The 18,777-nt window shown below is 40.1% G+C and overlaps 1 protein-coding gene across 16 annotated transcripts in view; it reads right to left on the bottom strand.

Moving 5' to 3' along the window:
* Positions 1–18,777, bottom strand: part of PAK1 (p21 (RAC1) activated kinase 1) — a 161,780-nt gene that overhangs the window by 123,377 nt on the left and 19,626 nt on the right. For 3 of the 16 annotated variants that reach the window (XM_060403963.1, XM_042238210.2, XM_060403964.1), the window contains one exon: positions 8,470–8,524. The exons of 11 other annotated variants lie outside the window; for them this stretch is intronic. The gene's annotated coding sequence lies outside the window, so the exon portion shown is untranslated. Of the gene's footprint in view, positions 1–1,890; positions 2,038–4,116; positions 4,802–8,469; positions 8,525–18,777 lie in introns of those variants that run through there. 2 more of the 16 variants (XM_042238211.1, XM_060403962.1) reach the window with 2 other exon arrangements.

The raw sequence follows: 18,777 nt of genomic DNA, 5'->3' as shown, positions 1-18,777 counted from the left end.
AAAATAGAAAAAAGTACTCTGGAACCAATCTATTCCCGTGTGTTGCAGTGCTCAGTACCGGATTAGATAGTGCAGCTTTCCCATTTGTAAAATTGCAATAACACCTGTACTCAGCTCACAGAGTGATTGTGAGGATTAAATGAGATAACATAGATAAGGTGCTTAGTGGAGTCCTTGACACAGCATTTCATAAAAAATATTAGCAGTTATTAATTCACTTAACCTTATTCCCTCAGTTTATTCATTTGTAAAACAGGGACAATAACAGTACCTAACTCATAGGATTATTATGGAGATTAAGTGGGTTAATATATTTAAAGCCTTAGAACAGTGTCTGGCACATAGTACTTGCCATGAGATTTTTTTTATCATCATCATCATCATCATCAAATTCATCTTAAAGGCCCATATAGTCAAAGCTATGGTTTTCCCAGTAGTCACATATGGATGTAAGAGGTGGGCCATAAAGAAGGCTGAGCACTGAAGAACTGATGCTTTCGAATTGTGGTGCTAGAGAAGACTCTTGAGACTCCCTCAATTTCAAGATCAAACCAGTCAATCCTAAAGGAAATCAACCCTGAATATTCATTGGAAGGACAGATGCTGAAGCTAATGCTCCAATACTTTGGCCACCTGATGCAAAGAACTGACTCACTGGAAAAGATCCTGATGCTGGGAAAGACCGAGGGCAAAAGAAGACAGCGGCAGAAGATGAGATGGTTAGACAGCATCACTGACTCAATGCACATGAATTTCAGCAAACTCCAAGAAGTAGTGAAGGACAAGGGAGCCTGGCAAGGTGCAGTCCATGGGGTCACAAAGAGTTGGATACAACTTAGTGACAAAGAACAACAACATCATCATCATTAATTTTAACTTTTAGCTGTCCCCACAATTTGTATGTATACAGACCACTGGTTTTCAATCAGGGGGCGATCTTATTCCCTAGGGGATATCTGGCAATGTCTAGAGACATTCCTCAGAGAAGGCGATGGCACCCTACTCCAGTACTCTGGCCTGGAAAATCCCATGGACAGAGGAGCCTGGTAGGCTGAAGTCCATGGGGTCGCGAAGAGTCGGACATGATGGAGCGACTTCACTTTCACTTTTCACTCTCACGCATTAGAGAAGGAAATGGCAGCCCACTCCAGTGTTCTTGCCTGGAGAATCCCAGGGATAGGGGAGCCTGGTGGGCTGCCGTCTACAGGGTCGCATATAGTCGGACACGACTAAAGTGACTTAGCAGCAGCAGCAGCAGCAGCAGAGACATTCCTAATTATCACAACTGGAGTGGGGGTAGATACTATGGGGTAGAGGACAAGGATGCAGCTAAACATCCTATAATATATAGGCCTGAGCCCCCAACATAAAAATGTATGATCTAAAATATCATTAGTCTCAACACTGAGAAATTCCAATACAGACCAAACAAATCAAACAGAAGTTCTCTCTCTCCTCCAGACTCCTAGAGTATTTTATCTGAATTTTTCTTCTAGATGCTATTAAATAGATAGAAAAGTTTTAGACCTGAAACAGACTTTAGAGAGCTCCTTACAGAGCTAAAACAGGCAAGCAGTTTACAAAAGAACAGAAACTCAGTAGGAAAGCCAGCACTGGAGTGCATACTGGTGCTCCTTCCACAGCTAATTCAGATACCTAACAAGCACTTCCTTTTTCTCTTCCCCACTCTCTCTAGCCCTCTCCCCTCTTCAACTCTCCCTCCCTCATCCTCAGGTTTGAAAACAAGATCTGTTTCTTTCCTAGCATCATCAGAAGTCTGAGAAGAGCAGACCTTTCTCCCCACCCTTCCATTGCCTACCTTCGCAAGGACCTGCCTCTAGAACTTCAGGCTAGGCTTTGGACAAGAAACCAAGATTTATTCCCATTTACCTGCCCTGGGTCCCTTCTTGCAGAGGCCAAGCTGAAACTCCTTGGGTTATTACTGTCTCCCGAGGTTAGGCAGATGTTCTGCCTAAAAGTATAACTTGGGTCAGACAACTTGGGTTAATCTCCTTTTCCCTGTCTATGGGAATGAACCGGTCTCAGGGAGGGGCCAAAGGCAAGTTGTTACAGCTTACGTTGGACTTTCTTCGCAGGAAGTGGTTTTGAAGAGAAAAAAAAGATTGTGGGTATCTTGGTGAAGAAAACATGGGAAAAGGACACGTAAGAGAAAAATACTGAGGCCTTTAACAGAGTAAAACATGTAATACATACCTTTAACAGAGTCTACATGCAGGACTTTTCAAACATTTCCCATGTCTAATTCTTATCAGTACTTCAAGGACAAGTGCCTGCCGCCTCAAAAAAGTCTCCCATGACCACTTTCATTCATGAAAATATTAAGCAAGTGTTCATTATGTGTCAGCCACTATAGCAACTTTATCTTATTTAATCCTCACAACCTGAGGTAATTATTTATCTCCATTTTAGAGATGAAGAAAATGAGGCCAGCAGAGGTTAACTTGCCTACTGCCTTGGCCAATGAGTAGCAGAGCTGCAATTTACTCCTAGATCTTTCAGACACAAAAAATCTAAGCTCACAACTATTTTACTAAGTTGTTTCTCAAGACAATTTCCCCTTTCTTTGATCCTATATCTCATTTACTATCTGTATTGCATATTAAGCAATTAATTTCAGACTGCCTTTTCTTAATTTCATGCACATCAGATGTGTTCCACACCCTGTGCTAGGCCTTATGAATAAAAGATATAAATAGCAGTCTCTTCAATAAAGCAGAATTTATCAAACTGTTTTGACTACAACCTATAATACTACAATTCAGATGGAGACCAGTACACACACACATACACACACCTATAAATATAAAACTGAGACAAAAGTTTCAAAAGACAATCCATGTTCTTTGAATATATAATATATCCTGACATTTTCTCTGGTATATTATACTTGACATTTTGTTTTTTCACTTTTTAAAAATGCTGGTCCAGAGTACTATGTTAAATTCACAACTCATGGGTTATGACGTACAGCTTAAAAAAAAAAAAAAAATTCCCTTCAGAGCCCCCAGGTTAAAGGGAGAAATAAGACATGGGTAACGATAAAAAATAATTACAATAACAGTAGCCAACATTTCAGGAACTCTTATTATGTGTCTAGCATGCTGATAAGCACTTTACATGAATTACTAGAGCCAAGATCCAACCCAGGTCTGTTGGTTTGAATCCAACAATCATATTCTTTTCACCACACCACACTGCCCACGCAGCATGAAAAGTTCTATTGTAAAAAACATTTCCACGAAGCACAGAGGTCAGGGGAGGAAGGCAAGAGTTTGGAAGCTTCACAAAATGAAGATTCTGAATTGTGACCTGACATAGACATTTTCAAGAATGTAGCAAATGAGCTTCTATAGGTGCTCTATAAATATTTGTGAATGGAATTCATCTACCTTGTCTTGTGATGTAGAAAAACAGCATGGTATTTTTAGATGAAAATCTATGTAATTTTTAACTGATTCTATGTCTCTCCTCATAGAAATCTCAAGGGACACAGCCATATGGCACTAAAAAAAAAAAAAAAAAGAAAAGTTCCAGCATTTGGTACAACTTCTCTATAAGAGTGTCTATGAAAAGACATCCAGGACTAGGTGCTCCTGATAAGGACACCAAGGTCCTAATCTCAGTTCTGTCATAAGAATTTCTGTATATTACTTTAAGCAGATGTGTTTTCCTCTCTGGAATTCAGTTGTTAATCTATAAAATGATAATCAAAACAGACCATATGATCACCAAGTTTCTTTCTAGTACTAATATATTTGGGGGCTTCCCAGGTGGCACTAGTGGTGAAGAACCTGCCTGCCAATGCAGGAGACATAACAGATGTGGGTTCAATCCCCAGGTGGGAAAGATCTGGAGGAGGGCATGGCAACCCACTCCACTATTCTTGCCTGGAGAATCCCATGGACAGAGGAGCCTGGTGGTCGACAGTCCACAGGGTCGCAAAGAGTCAGACACGACTGAAGCAACTTGGCACACACACACACATGCACACACACACTAGTAAATTTGAAGACTAATACATTCTAATTATTCTAGTCCTAATAAACTCAGCAAATTCATGAAAAAGAAAAAATAGTTTTAATAAAAACCACTCACCTACAAAGACACAAGGATGAATCTGGGCTCCAATAACACGCTAATAGGTCTCTTTCTTGTCTGATCCCCTTGGTGGAGGCGGAAGGGAAGATGCACACACAATTGCCTGACATACCATTTCATCTGCCTGAGCCTAAACTTCCTCATGTGAGAGGCCAGTGATTAGAAGCCCACAGAGCAGCAGATTTTAGTTTTAAGAGTCAATGTGTCAAACCATGAAAAGATCTGCCTCCAGCGATAGAGAGGTCTCCATCATGGAAGTATGCAAGCAGATACTGGAGAGACGCTTGACAGGAACTTTGCAGAAGAAAGTTAAACGTGGAGTAAAGGTTGTGTTAGATGTCCTAAAAGGGAACATTCAGTCTTAAAATTCTACAGTTCTCTCCTTACACAACAACAGAAAGATTAGCAGATCCTGGAGGGGAAAAATTACCCAAGGAGTTTTCTTTTCCATTCCCCTTCCCTCCTTCTCCAGGTCCGCTGTTTCATTGTAGAAATGTAGAAAGGAGGGTACTCCAGCACCCCGAGACAACTGCTTATCCAATGGCATCAGAAAAACCATCCCCTTTCTTTACCCAAAGAAGTCTTTTAAGATCACTCAATCCACTCAGGTCCCAACTTTTTCTGAAGGCTTTCAACCTTTCTTCCAATCAAATCTTACAGAAACACCAATACTTAAACAGATAAAAATGTAGTGCTGCACTGCCTGAAAAGGAGATGGGGAAGTTCCACTTCCTCAGCCTCTTTTCCACTTCCCATTCTCACCCCCATATTCTGTGGGGCTGCACTTCAAAACCCTGAGACTCTAGTGTAACACCTCCATGCTTAAGAAAACTAGGGTTCAGAGAGAACATGTCTTTATCAAGATCACACAGTCAGTGCCAACAGTGGAACTCAAAAATCAGAGGTGCTGACTTACAGGGCAGCCGATTTCCCTTATCATCACACTACTCCCTTGGAATAATCACATGCAAATCAACATGAAAGCATTTTTAAAAGCACTAAGTGAACTGACCTGTGTAGTTCCCTCTGCAAAATTTCTCTAAGGGTAAAATAATCATAATGCTCAGACTTCCAAGGAAAATTTCACCACACAGAACCCAACGACAAAGAAAGCCTCTCATGTTCTCAACCCCTCAGTAAAGTGTCTATCTGCAAAAATAGGCATAATTATGTTACCAACTTAGACTGAGAGTAGATAATTAAGACTCTGGAGGCTTCTGAAGGATTCTCTGCTCCCTGCATCTTGAGAAACCATCCCTTAAAGACATATGGGAATTCTCCTGGCATCCACCACGCATGAAACATGGAACAGAATCTGCACCTGTATATTATGGTTAACCAGGCTTCAAAGATTCTCTGCAACTGTGATAACCAGCCTCCAAGACAAATACCCTGCCTTCTGATATTTGCACCCTGTGTATCGTTTCCCATTAGGTAGAAGAGTCAGTATGTATGATCAAAAGAATATAGCAGAAGTTAAGGTGTGTCATTTCTGAAATCAAACTATAAAAGACATTGTACGTTCTGTTCTGGTGGCTCTCTCCTCCCTCCGATCACTCACTGTGGGGAGGCTAACTCAAGGGCTGTAAGCTGCCCTATGGAGAGGCCATGTGGCAAGGAATTGAAGATGTCAGCCTGTTAACAGCCAGCAAGAAACTGAGGCTGGCCAACAACCAGATGAGTGAGCATGTTAAAGGATTCTCTAGGTTCAGTTGAGCCTCCAGATAATTGCAGTCCTGGGCAACAGCTTGACTGTAACCTCATTAGAGACACTGAGCCAGAACCACTCAGCCTAGTCACTCTAAGATTCCTCACCCTTAGAGACTGTGTGAGATAATAAATGTTTATTTTTTAAGGCTGTTGATTTTCAGAGGTAATTTATTTAGAGAGCAATAGATAACTAATGCAACCACAAAACTAAGGTTTCCTGGGTTTACATCAGAAAGCCCCTGTTATGAAACCAAAAGTCCAGCTAAAACAAAACCCAAGGCCTCAAGGGTTGGAGCTTCCCCTTAAACAATAACTGTCTCCATGGCTTATTCATAGGGTGACCAAGTCACTTAATTTCTCTCAGCTGAGATTTCTGTGAATATATACGGACATTTTCCTTGCAGAGTACTGTGAGGATTAAATGAGAATAATTTGTAAAAGTATCTTTAAAATAGCTGGAACTATACAAATTAAAGTTGTTACAAAGACTAGAAGATAACCCAACAAAGCCCACTTCCAACAGTAACCAAAAGGAGATGACGCTGCTCAGTGTAGTCAAATGGAAAGGCCACTTCTCTGCCACTTATCCAACTGCGAATGCATGTAAGAATTAAAGATTTTAAAATTAAAAAAATTTAAAAAAATAAAAATAAAAAAATTAAATTGTAGTTTAAAAATAAATTAATTAATTTTAAAAATAAATAAATAAAAGTATCCTCCTCTATCACTGCTGCTCATAATAACAAGAAAAAATTACCAGTCAAGCATAGTGCTAAGTGTTATCACATCAGTTTCTCATTTAATGCTGTATTTAACCTATAGAGAAACTGAAACCTAAAAGAGGTTAAACTGATTTGGTTAGTAAGATAGGCAGAATTGAACTTCATATCCACACAACTCCAAAGACCATGTTCTTTCCACTAAACCAATATGCTGTTCACTACAACAAGGAAACTGAAAATATCCAATACAGAAGGCATACAGGCCCCACTTAACAAAAGAGCTAAATAAATTAAAGAGACAGGAAGAAAAAAATCACCTTCCAAGTTAATGAGAAAATTGAAAGGTTCAGGAAATGTGGAATCTAGTCCTGTCTAGGGCACCAAGCAATTTCAACACCTTGGGCAAGTTATCAGCCATTGAAAATTTTCTAAACCCTCACATTTACAGAGTACTTTGGATTCTACAAACCATTCTGAGTACCTAGAAATATTTGACTGCCACAGCAACCCTGGAAGGTAGTTTAATAATCTTCATTCTAAGGCTTCTTTGTTGGCTCATTGATAAAGAATCCACCTGCCAATCCCAGAGACAAGGGTTCGATCCCTGATCCAGGATGATCCCATATGCCTTGGAGCAACCAAGCCCTTGCAGGGCAACTATTAAGGCTGTACTCTAGAGCCCTGGTGGCTCAAGGGTTAAAGCATCTGCCTGCAATGCAGGAGACCCAGGTTCGATCCCTGGGTCAGGAAGATCCCCTAGAGAAGGCAACCCACTCCAGTATTCTTGCCTGGAGAATCCCATGGACAGAGGAGCCTGGTAGGCTACAGTCCACGGAGTCACAAAGAGTTGGACACAACTGAGCAACTTCACTTCACTTCACTTCTAGAGGCCAAGCGCTGCAACTACTGACACCCAGGCACCCTAGAGCCTGTGCTCCACAACAAGGGAAGCCACCACAATGGGAAGCCTGCACAGCAACTAGAGAGTAGTCCCTGCTACCCACAAGTAGAGAAAAGCCCACGCAGCAATGAAGGCCCAGCAAAATAAATAATTTTCTTTAAAATCTCTATTCTATAAATGAGAAAACTGAGACTCAAAAAGAATTCCAGTAATTCGCCTGTGGCTACTAGACAGCCGGTACATGCCAGAGATACATATCTAGATTTCTTATTCTCAGAAGTACCTGAGATGCAAAGGTTTTAGGGAATGCACAGAAGTCACAGCAAAGACAAGAATCCAATTTACTTCTTATTCCCCCAATCCAGTGAGCTACAACCAGATATGCAAACCTGGAATGCTTTTTAAAAACACTAATTCCTGAACCCCATAACTACTTCTACACCCCCTACACCTGCAAAAATATATATATTGGGAGAGGAAGAGGGATCTGAGCATCAATATGCTTTTAAGCCTTCTAGAAGTACCCACACTTGAGAACTACTGCCCTAACCCCTAGAGCCACAGGTTAAGAAATGTCATGATCCACCCTCAGTTTCTAATGTGAAATTCTTTGAGTGAAGTTATCTACTTTTTTGTAAATTCATTACATTTACAAAGCAAAATATTTTCTATTATTATAAATGACATCTAAGTTAAAATAACTTAATTTCTGTTACCTAGAAAATTTTTTATGGGCCATTCAATCAGCATCCTAACGGTCAAGACTGGTTATGTGGTATGCAGCAATAAAATTGCTTATAGAAAAAGAAAAGCTGCCCACAATAGTATGCTGTGAATAAGACAACTGAAAAAAATTCAAGTAATCTTTTGTCTCCAAATGTCCCTGCTTGGGGATCTCAGAACTACTTGGTTCCACTAAGATGAATTTCCTGGAGCATTCTCTAATTAGGGTTGTTTGGATAGTGCAAAGACTTGTCTCATAACATTTCTACTTCTCTCTGCTAATTCAAATCTTACCTGACCAAGTTCTTTCCTTAACCATAAACCCCATTGTTATGGGTTTAAATGGTATCTGCCAAAAAAAAAAAAAAAAAAAAGATGTGTTAAAGTCCTAACCTGTGGTACATCAGAATGTGGGAAATAGGGTCTTTACAGAGGCAATCAAACTAAAATGAGATCATGAAGGTCAGCTCTAACCTAATACAACTTGTGTCCTTATAAGAAGGGGAAGTTTTGACACAACAGACAGATACACTTTGAGAAAAGACTGAAGAGACACAGGGAGAAGATGTTCAGCTACAAGCCAAGGAATGCCTGAGACTTCCGGAAGCTAGGGAGCAGCCTAGAACAGATCCTGCTCTTCTTGCACATTCAAGGGGAGCGTAGCCCTGCCCTCACCTCTGATTTCAGATTTCTGGTTTCCAAAACTGTAAGGTTGTAATTTTCTGTTGTTCTAAGCCAGCGAGTTTGTGGTACTTTATTATAGCAGCCCTAGGGAACTAATCATCTACCTTTCACTAAATTCTCAAAGTTTGTACCCAGTTTATTAGCTGGGACTATTTAATTTTTTTAGCATATGCATCCTATATTCCTAATGAAATCAAAGCCTCTCAAGGAGAGGAACAACATTTCATATATCTTTTGTATTATCTACCACTTTCAGGGAAAAACTGACCTTCGAAAAGGTATTCAGGAAACATTTTCTCACTTGATTACTTTCTGGAAAATGCTCAACCACCACTGCTGGTTGTCTCAGAATTTGATAACCAGGAAATCACTTTTCCTACTTCTATCATTTTGTCACACTGGAATTAGCTATTTTAAAATCAAAAAAATTTTATGAGATTTTTATGTATCTATTATATAGATAATACCACATTCTCTCTAGTACTCATAAATAAAAATTTCACAAAATCAAAGAACCATGTACTATTTGGGACTGGGAGAGAGCTTATAGACCATCTAGTGCAATCGTGAAGTAATATCTTCTTCAAAGTATACAATATCATTTCTCTCTTTTACAGTAAATGCCACATTCTCTCTTGTCCATTGTATTTGTTACTGATTTACAGGGCTCCTTCCCACCCCCACCCACCACTAGGCTGTAAATACACCCAAGGTTGAGGAAAAAAAGTAGCAAAGTCAAAACAGAATCAATTTTTAGTCCAAAAGCAAAAATATACTGGTGAGATACATTAAGAGAATTAATCACTGAGGTACCCTAATAGATTAGGTCCTAAAGACCCCACAACTGCCTGTGATGACAGGAAGTGGAGACTCCAAACAGCTCTCAGAAATTCACTTTGGTAGCTCTCAAAGCGGCAAACACAGCTTTCTGCTTAACTGACATAAATGAATTAGCAGACCCAAACCTCAAACAGACCAAGAACAACAGTGTGGCCAAGCATCCTGCTGTCCCATGTCACCACTAGTTAAAGAAAAGTCTAAGCCAGCACCAGAAAAACACTAACTCAGATTTCCAAAGAACTTCTCTGTTCCCAATAGGCTCCAGTGAATTCCCAAAGGAGGAGTCTTCTAGGTTGTGCAAAATCCAGAGACAAGGCAAAGAAGCACTAAAAGACATCAATATATTTTAAAATTGATAAACTCTTGTTCATTCTCACTTAAGTGTCTCCTCCTCTATGGAGTCTTTATTGTCTCTTCTCCCTTCTTCCTTCTCCCTTAAATAATGCTTTGTACATCTCTATTATACATTCATCATTGAATGTTACAGCAATTCTAGTGCCTCTCTCTCCTCTAAAAGCAGACACACAATAATCTATGGCTGCAAAAACCTCACTGTAAAGCAACTGTCCTCCAATTAAAACTAAAAAACAAAATAAAGTTTTTTAAAAAGCTTTAACCTGCTCTTTCTCATGCTAAGACCTCATTACCCTGGCTTGTCCTAATACCAGAAAGAAAAGGGGGAAAAACTGAAATATTTTCAACTAGCTGCCTGTTTACTGTGTGTTGTCTAAGAGCCATGGATCTGTACACTGTGATCCTTCTTTTTCTTTTTCAAGTATCAAGCTCTGGTCAGTATGGTAGGCAGGTACAGACAGACTTTAGAACAACCAATCCTGTTTTCCCAAGATGTAGGCCTTAATGAGGGTACAAAGGGACTGGAAGTTAGCATTAAAGGATCAGTGCTCTTCAAGAATCAGGAGAATCCCAGACTCCTTAAAACAGTAAGGGAAAAAAGAACTCAGAGGACATGCAGTCAATCTCCTCATTCTACAGAGAGAGAATCTAAGGCCCAAAAAGGGGTAAGGATTTGGTCATGGTCTCATGGTCTGCTACAAGAAAAATCATATTTTGATTCCTAGCTCAGTATAACTTCTGATAGATCTTTTCACTTAAAAAAAAATGATAATAATCTCAAAAATGAGACATAGGGAGGTAATTTGTCCAAGGCCATATACCCAGTAGATGGCAAAGCCAAGATTTGAACCTAGGACAGAAGATTTATCCTCTCATTAATTTTCATGGTGAAGTTTTCACAACTCCATTATATAAATGCAACTTTACTTTCTGTTTCTTTAACTTCTTTTGAAGTTTGCTTCTAGTTAAATTTGGCAGATTAAAAATACATTTACCTGTGTTCTTCCCCAAAATCACACTAAAATGACAGTAAAGGTATTTTTTTTTAAAGGGCGGGGGGAATAAACCTAAACAAAGAGAATGGGTGAGGGGGACGTCAGAAGAGGAGATATTTCAACAAAATTTTAGACTATCCATAGTGAATGGGGTATTCGTAATCAAAAAAGAAGGGCAAAAAAGCTGTAACCCAAAACCTTGCATGGTCCCTAGGCCACAGAGATATGTGGTACTTGGGCAGCAGGATCACATTCCCCAGAAAGAATCACTGGGTTAGAACACATAAAGGAATAGGCCTAGGAAGTAGAAATTACTTGCTCAAACTCACAGTGAGCTAACAAGAGCTTGAAACCCAGTCTTAATTTTTTTACCTTTCTGTAACTCATTTGCTATTAGTCAGACTTCAATAGCCCATGTCACAAAAGAAGAAGACAGAGGTGTTTCCCAAGGTCTACCTTTTGTCTTCCTTTACCAACTACAAAAAATACTTTGTGTTTAGGCTCTCCCTGGTTAGAGCTTAGGCTTTTCAAACAGCTGGGGTAAGAACCCATATCCCAATTCATGCTCCAACTGTCTGATTCTACAGTGCAGAAGATGTAGGTTACCAGCACCTGACAAAAATATGACAAAGCTTGAAAATGAAAGATTTCAAAAGCACTAACACTGTTTCAGGTCAAAGCTGAGCTCATCCCCCTTGCCTATGAAAGTGTGAGAGAGGCAGCTTTTCATCCCTTTTTAGAACAGAACATGCCCAAAGGTAGGTGTTGTTACATCTGCCAACCAGCTAAAACAGATTTATTTTTAAATGCCTAGTTATAGTATTGCCTACAGAGCCAATTAAGGCATTAATGAGTCTTAGGCCATTTCTTAATACACAGCAATAACATTGAGTGCCACAGCTATTCGAACCCTACTCCCATTTGAACTCTCATCCATCAATGCATTAAACGTCTACATATTCAATTTGTGTTTTTTTGATGTGCACAGAAAGAATGCTGAATTAGGAGTCAGAATAGTTCTAAATACAGCTCAAGCTTTGGAGTCAGCACACAGGTTTGAATCCTAGTCTTCGGAATCCAATCTCTCTGGGTCTCAATTTCTTCATATGTAAAATGGACATAATACCTACATGAGAGACCTAGTATAAGGATAGAGATTATGTATATAAGACAGCTTGCACAACAATAAGTCACTCGATAAATGTTAGTTTCTTTTTTTATTGACCACCTGGTAAATACCAGGTACTTTCCACATTCAAAGGGCTGATTGCTTTGAAGAAGTGTTTAGGGTGAAACAGGACAGGTGAACAAATAATTCCAATACAATATAATGCAAATAGGTACAATACAAAACAGTAAATGCTTTTTACAGTCATTGGAACAAAGTTATCACATAAACACTAAAAAGGGGGGGATATTAATTCTCTCTGGAACAGGAGGAGAGTATCAGGGAAGGTACCAGAGACAGAGATATCTGAAATGGGCCTTGAAGATTGTTGAGTGAAAGAACAGTAAGCAAAGGAAAACATCTTAAACAAAAGAAACCATGAAAAACAAGCTAGGGAGACATGACAGAGAACACACGGCTTATTTAAGCAACAGTGAGAAAACTCAGAGGAGAGCAGAAATGAATGGGTTACACAGGACCAGAAGATTAGCATAAAGAAGGGCCGACCCACAGGAATATTTTGTCGAGAGAAAAGTGGTATGAGAGGCAAAGAGAGGTAGTCATTTGAGAAACTCTTGAGGAAAGTATTCACCAGAGAACGGAAATGAAAATGGCCTAGGAATATTAATAATATAAAAAGTGAGGCATTTGGAATTTAAAAAGAAATGGCCTTTCTTTAAGGGGTGAAAATAACACAGAGAGCTCAAGGTAGAAACTGATATCTACTGGCTAAGGAACCCAGGCTGCTTCTTCCTCTTTGAGGACAAGACTAGACTTGATGGGTGTTTGGTGCAACCAGGTTTGAGGAAGGTGCTTCTGCCACTTCCTGAAGCTTTACACAACTCAGTTCAACCTCAAAAGGGAACACAAGCCTGCACAGTAACAGTCTAAAAAAGAAAACTAAAGCAGGCAATAGACTTTAAGGGAAATTAGGCAGAAGACTTAGAGGGACAGTGAGACTATAGAACATGAGAGGCTTATCCAGTGCATCCAATGATCTGTTATCACATTAATGGAGGAAGCAGCAATAGAACAGCTGCTAAGACCATTATCTAAATGTCTGAGCTGTGGGAGCCACAGAGGTCATCCAGTCCCATACCTCACTGTACAGGCAAAGAGAGCTTGGCCTGAAAACAATTTAGCATACACCTTACACTTCAGGCAGGCTCTTTTACTTATCTCAAGACAGAACAGTAAAGGATGTGTTATTTTCCCAATGAGACACTAAGTTCTTTAGAGCATTATAAAGTTTGCATTACTCTTATGGATTTCTAGAGTATATAATGCTTTCCTTTTTGATCCCACAGGTTACAAAAAATTCACCTTGAGGACTGGGTTATCTCCAGGCAAATAAGATAGACTAGAAGATAGTTTCTTAATACCTCATCCTGATTGCTCTAATGTCTGAATCTATGACTTTCCAGATCATGGCATCTGGTCACATCACTTCATGGCATATAGATGGGGAAACAGTGGAAAGAGTGGCTGACTTTATTTTTTGGAGCTCCAAAATCACTGCAGATGGTGACTGCAGCCATGAAATTAAAAGATGCTTGCTCCCTGGAAGGAAAGTTATTACCAACCTAGACAGCATATTCAAAAGCAGAGACATTACTTTGCCAACAAAGGTCTGTCTAGTCAAGGCTATGGTTTTTCCAGTGGTCATGTATGGATGTGAAAGTTGGACTATAAAGAAAGCTGAGTGCAGAAGAATTGATGCTTTTGAACTGTGGTGTTGGAGAAGACTCTTTAGAGTCCCTTGGACTGAAACGAGATCCAACCAGTCCATCCTAAAGAAAATCAGTCCTGGGTATTCACTGGAAGGACTGATGTTGAAGCTGAAACTCCAATACTTTGGCCACCTGATGGGAAGAGCTGACTCATTTGAAAAGACCCTGATGTTGGATAAGACTGAAGGCAAGAGGAGAAGGAGACAACAGAGCATGAGATGGTTAGATAGCATCACCGACTCAATGGACATGAGTTTGGGTAAACTCCAGGAGCTGGTGATGGACAGGGAGGCCTGGCATGCTGCAGTTCATGGGGTCGCAAAGAGTCAGACATGACTGAGCAACTGAACTGATGACTTTCCAGGGTAGAAAATGTTCAGTAAAATCTATTCTGTTTCGATTCCTGTGCTGAGAATAGGAAACACAGATTTGAATCAGATTAAGACCCTGGCTTTCAAGAAAGTGAAAGTGAAAATGAAGTCGCTCAGTCGTGTCCAACTCTTTGCGACCCCACTGACTGTAGCCTATCAGGCTCCTCTGTCCATGGGATTTTCCAGGCAAGAGTGCTGGAGTGGATTGCCATTTCCTTCTCCAGGGGATCTTCCCGACCCAGGAATCGAACCCCAGTCTCCCGCATTGCAGGCAGACGCTTTACCGTCTGAGCCACCAGGGAAGCTCCCATTTAGTGAAGAAGACAGACACAGCAATCAGTGATTATCTCTGAGTCATAAAGACATGGATACAAATTTTAGGTCTACCTTTTGCTAGCTAAGGGAAGTCATTTCCTTTATCTAAATTCCTTATTTCTTATCTGTGTAACTGAGGGCAATATTATCAGCTTACCTCAAAGAGTTACTCATTAGCATTTGGCAAGATGATGTATTTAAAGCACCCAAAAGAATGCCTGGTCTCCAGTATATACGTTTAGTATGCATTAATTAATTAATGACTTATATGAGAATATCCTTTTTGTGAGGGGAGGGGGAGAGAACTCCTCAGCATTACACTTTCCCATAATCCTGGAATGTCTGAGGAAATACAGTTTCCCTGACCATGAAGATCTCAAGTGCCCCAGCTCCCATGCATTATAACCACAAACCCCATCCCAGCATTAAAAACCAGAAAGAGGAACCTGGTAGGTGCCACAGAAAGACTAGGGTTGAAGAAAATAGTTGTCTGGCCTAACCAAGACTGCAAAGGGAAGTCAGCAGTAGAGCAAAACTTAAAAATCCCAAGACCTGAAATCCTTCAAATTGCTAGGGTTAAAAACTAGAAACACCTGGTTAAATACAAGTATCTCTGCCAGGTAGAGCTGGTGAGAGATTAGTGGCCACCAGGGATTTATGGACCCCTATGGGTCACAGCACTTCTCCATTTCAGATATTCATTCTTTCAATAAAAAATATATTGCATATCTACTCTTTAAGTCAGGTGTTTGGAGTAACAGAGGATTTAGATATTGTCCCAGAATTTTGAGGTACTTACAGTGTCAAAAACTTAGATCATAATGAAAAAAAAGTTTTCACTTTTAATTGAGGTACTGACATACTGATATTCTGTGGACTGCAGGCAGTAGTGACCAAGAAGAGCAATATTTGTCCCATTTCCATTCTTCCTCCCAAGTTTCCCAGTCACCAAGCTTCTTCCACCTCTTCTTCAAACAGTTCACCATGCCTGCCATCTCCAGATGCTCTTCCCTGGGTTGAAAAGTCTGACTATAGACCACTGCAGTTTAGAATGGAAACCTGACTAACAGCAAAGCCCATACCCTACCCCACCTATAGTTCCTGATTCAGACTCTACAAAATAGTTTCAAAGCCACAGAATAAGTTCTGCTATATCCATATTAAGCCTTTAGAGGAACAGTTCTGAGAAGGCAGAACTAAGTCATCTGAGAAGAGCTCACTCACTCACTGAACATCTATTATGTGCCAGGCACCATTCTGAATGTTTTACATACACTAAAGCCCTCAAAACAACTCTGCAATAGAAATACTATTGTTCCAGTGTTACAAAGGAAAAACTGTGTTCACAGCAATTAAGTGACTTGCCAAAAAATCACTGTTTATAGGTGATACAGCTGAAATCCATAAGCAAATTGGCCACATCTGTCTTAAGATCCCTTTTTTCCAGTGCATCTTACGTGTTATTCTAGTAATAACCCTATGAAGCAGGTAAGAAAGTATCAGCATTATCCTGTTTTACAAAGGAAGAAACTGGTACTTACAGAAGTGGTATTACTTTTCTCAGAAACAAGCCAGTAAGTGGCAGAGTCGTGGATTTTACTTAGATCTTTTGCCCTCAAATCTGTGCTCTTCTCACTACTCCAAGTTTCCTCTAATACTCACTGCCTTGCAGAACAGTGTAGCAGAAACATATTTAACAGAGTCAGAAGGGCTGAGATGTGGTCCTAACTCTGGAACTTGCTTATTGTATAATACTGAGTAATTTGTCTTCTTTTGGCCTTAGTTTTCTCATTCATAAAATAAGGGTATTAGATTGGATAATCATTAGGCTCCCCTTCAGCTGGAAATATAGACTTTAATTACTATCAACAAAACTATGAAACGCGGTTTCTCTGGTTTCCTCGCCACCCAACAGTAACTCTTTAAAAGAAAAAAAAAATTAACTGTTATTTATAGTACAGATAAGGTAATTTCTACTCTATGCCACAGAGTAGAAATTATCCATTCAATTTCATTCCTTCCTTCCTCAGATACTCCAGATGTAAACATAGAAAAGGCCACAAGCCACCTAATAACACAATGCTGGCATCTCCAATAAGTGGCACATCTGATAACATGTCAAATGTGTCTAGGAGGGAAGAATGTGTGTATGTCAGGGCCCTTCCTCCCACTGCTGGATTCACAACACTTCTATTCACTTGGTAATCTTCCTAGGTTGGGACATCAGTTCTGCTTCGTTTACAGTAGCCTATCAGATAAAAACAATTCACAAGTGGCTTTTTTCTTATTTATTTTGGGCCGCGCTGGGTCGTCATCGCTCCGGCGGCTTTCCTCTAGTTGCAGGACTCGGGCTTCTCGTGGCAGTGGCTCCTCTGGTTGCAGAGCTCGGGCTCTAGGGTGCGTGGGCTCAGTAGTTGCAGTTCCTGGCTCTAGAGCACAGGCTCAATAGTTGCAGCGCACAGGCTTAGTTGCTCTGTATCATGTAGGAGCTTTCCAGACCAGGGACCAAACCCATGTCTCCTGCATTGGCAGGCTGATTCTCTACCACTGAGCCACCAGGGATGCACCTACAAGTGACTTTTGACTAATTAATATCACAGAACAAAAAATGAAATGTAACCCCAGATGTAATTCCTCCTTGCCAAGAAAACAGAAGAGGCTAAGGAGCAGGACCCAAGATAAATTACTGGATAAATTACTTTCCTGTCTTAGTTTCTTTATATGTAAAGTAAGGAAGAGAGTCCAAGCCAATCCTAAACGCCTTTCCCACTGTAATCTAATATAATTTATAAATATTTTATATTTAGAAAACGTGAAATGTATAAAAAACAAAAGAGGAAGAGGGCATAGTTTTACAAATTAAAAAGACCTCAGAGAAGAAAATAAAAAGAAATGCCAAGGCAGAACATAAAATATGTATGGTCACATGACCTCCAATACATGGTAGTTATAAAAGAAAAAAGAAACCGCTATAGTCCTGTGACAGCTGAAGTAAATAATTCACATAATTCCCTCAGGATAAGACTGCAGAGGCAGAAAACCATTGCTCATGCAGCTAAACTAGAGCTGACCTGAATATGAATATGATCTGAATACGATTAGATCTAAAACAATCACTGAGAATAAGGGAACTGTCTCAGGAGGAAAGGCAATCCTAAGGGAGCACACATCTCCTTGACCTCAGAATAAAAATCATCCTGCTTTAGCCAAGCATCATTATTTTCAGTTAATATTTACTTATTAATATGCTAAATGATGAACTAAGCACTTCTGCATTCCTTTGTTCATTTAATTCTCCCAACACTTCAGTAGTTATATAGTCCCTATTTTACAGAAAAGGAATTTGAAGCTCAGAGAGGTAAAACTGACCAGGATGAGAGCCTAATCTCTGACTCCAAGTTCAATGTACTTTCTACTGCATCTCTATTACAATCTATCTCCTTCACTGGTCCCTCACACATCCCTTATCTAGTCTGAAATCTCACAACAGCCTTGAGAGGCAAGTGTTCAAGATTCATCATGAACTGATTGATCCCTACTCACCTTTACAGGTCTGAAATGGATGCTACTGGCTGCTCAGCATCCATTCCCCTTTTCCTCTCTCTTATTAGAGCCCTGATTTTTCTCAGGTATTCACTCCTCAGTAACCAATGTAACTAAGGCAGTTCTCAAATTTTAGTATATTGCCAGAGTCAAAATCACCTGGAGAGCTTGTTAAAACACACATTCTTAGACCCAGAGTTTTTGATACGTGCCCTGAGAATTTGCATTTTTAACAAGCTCCCAAGTGACTATGGGCTTCCCTGGTGGCTCAGATGGTAAAGCGTCTGCCCGCAATGCAGGAAACCTGGGTTCAATCCCTGGGTCAGGAAGATCTCCTGCAGAAGGAACTGGCAACCCACTCCAGTATTCTTGCCTGGAAAATCCCATGGACAGAGGACCCTAGTAGGCTACAGTCCATGGGGTCGCAAAGAGTTGGACACAACTGAGCGACTTTTCTTTCTTTCTTTCTTTCTTTCTTTCTTTCCTTCTTCCTTGTGACCATTTTTTGAAAACCACTGTCTGAAGGGAAAGCTGGCCCCAAAACCAGATCCAGGCGTAGGTCTTCACTCTACATCCAAACCAAACACATTAATTCCATTCTT

This window comes from Ovis aries, chromosome 21 (genome assembly GCF_016772045.2).
Source record: "Ovis aries strain OAR_USU_Benz2616 breed Rambouillet chromosome 21, ARS-UI_Ramb_v3.0, whole genome shotgun sequence".
NCBI lineage: Eukaryota > Metazoa > Chordata > Mammalia > Artiodactyla > Bovidae > Ovis > Ovis aries.
The sequence above is the reverse complement of the archived record's forward strand: the minus strand, read 5'-3'. Positions and strand labels throughout refer to the sequence as shown.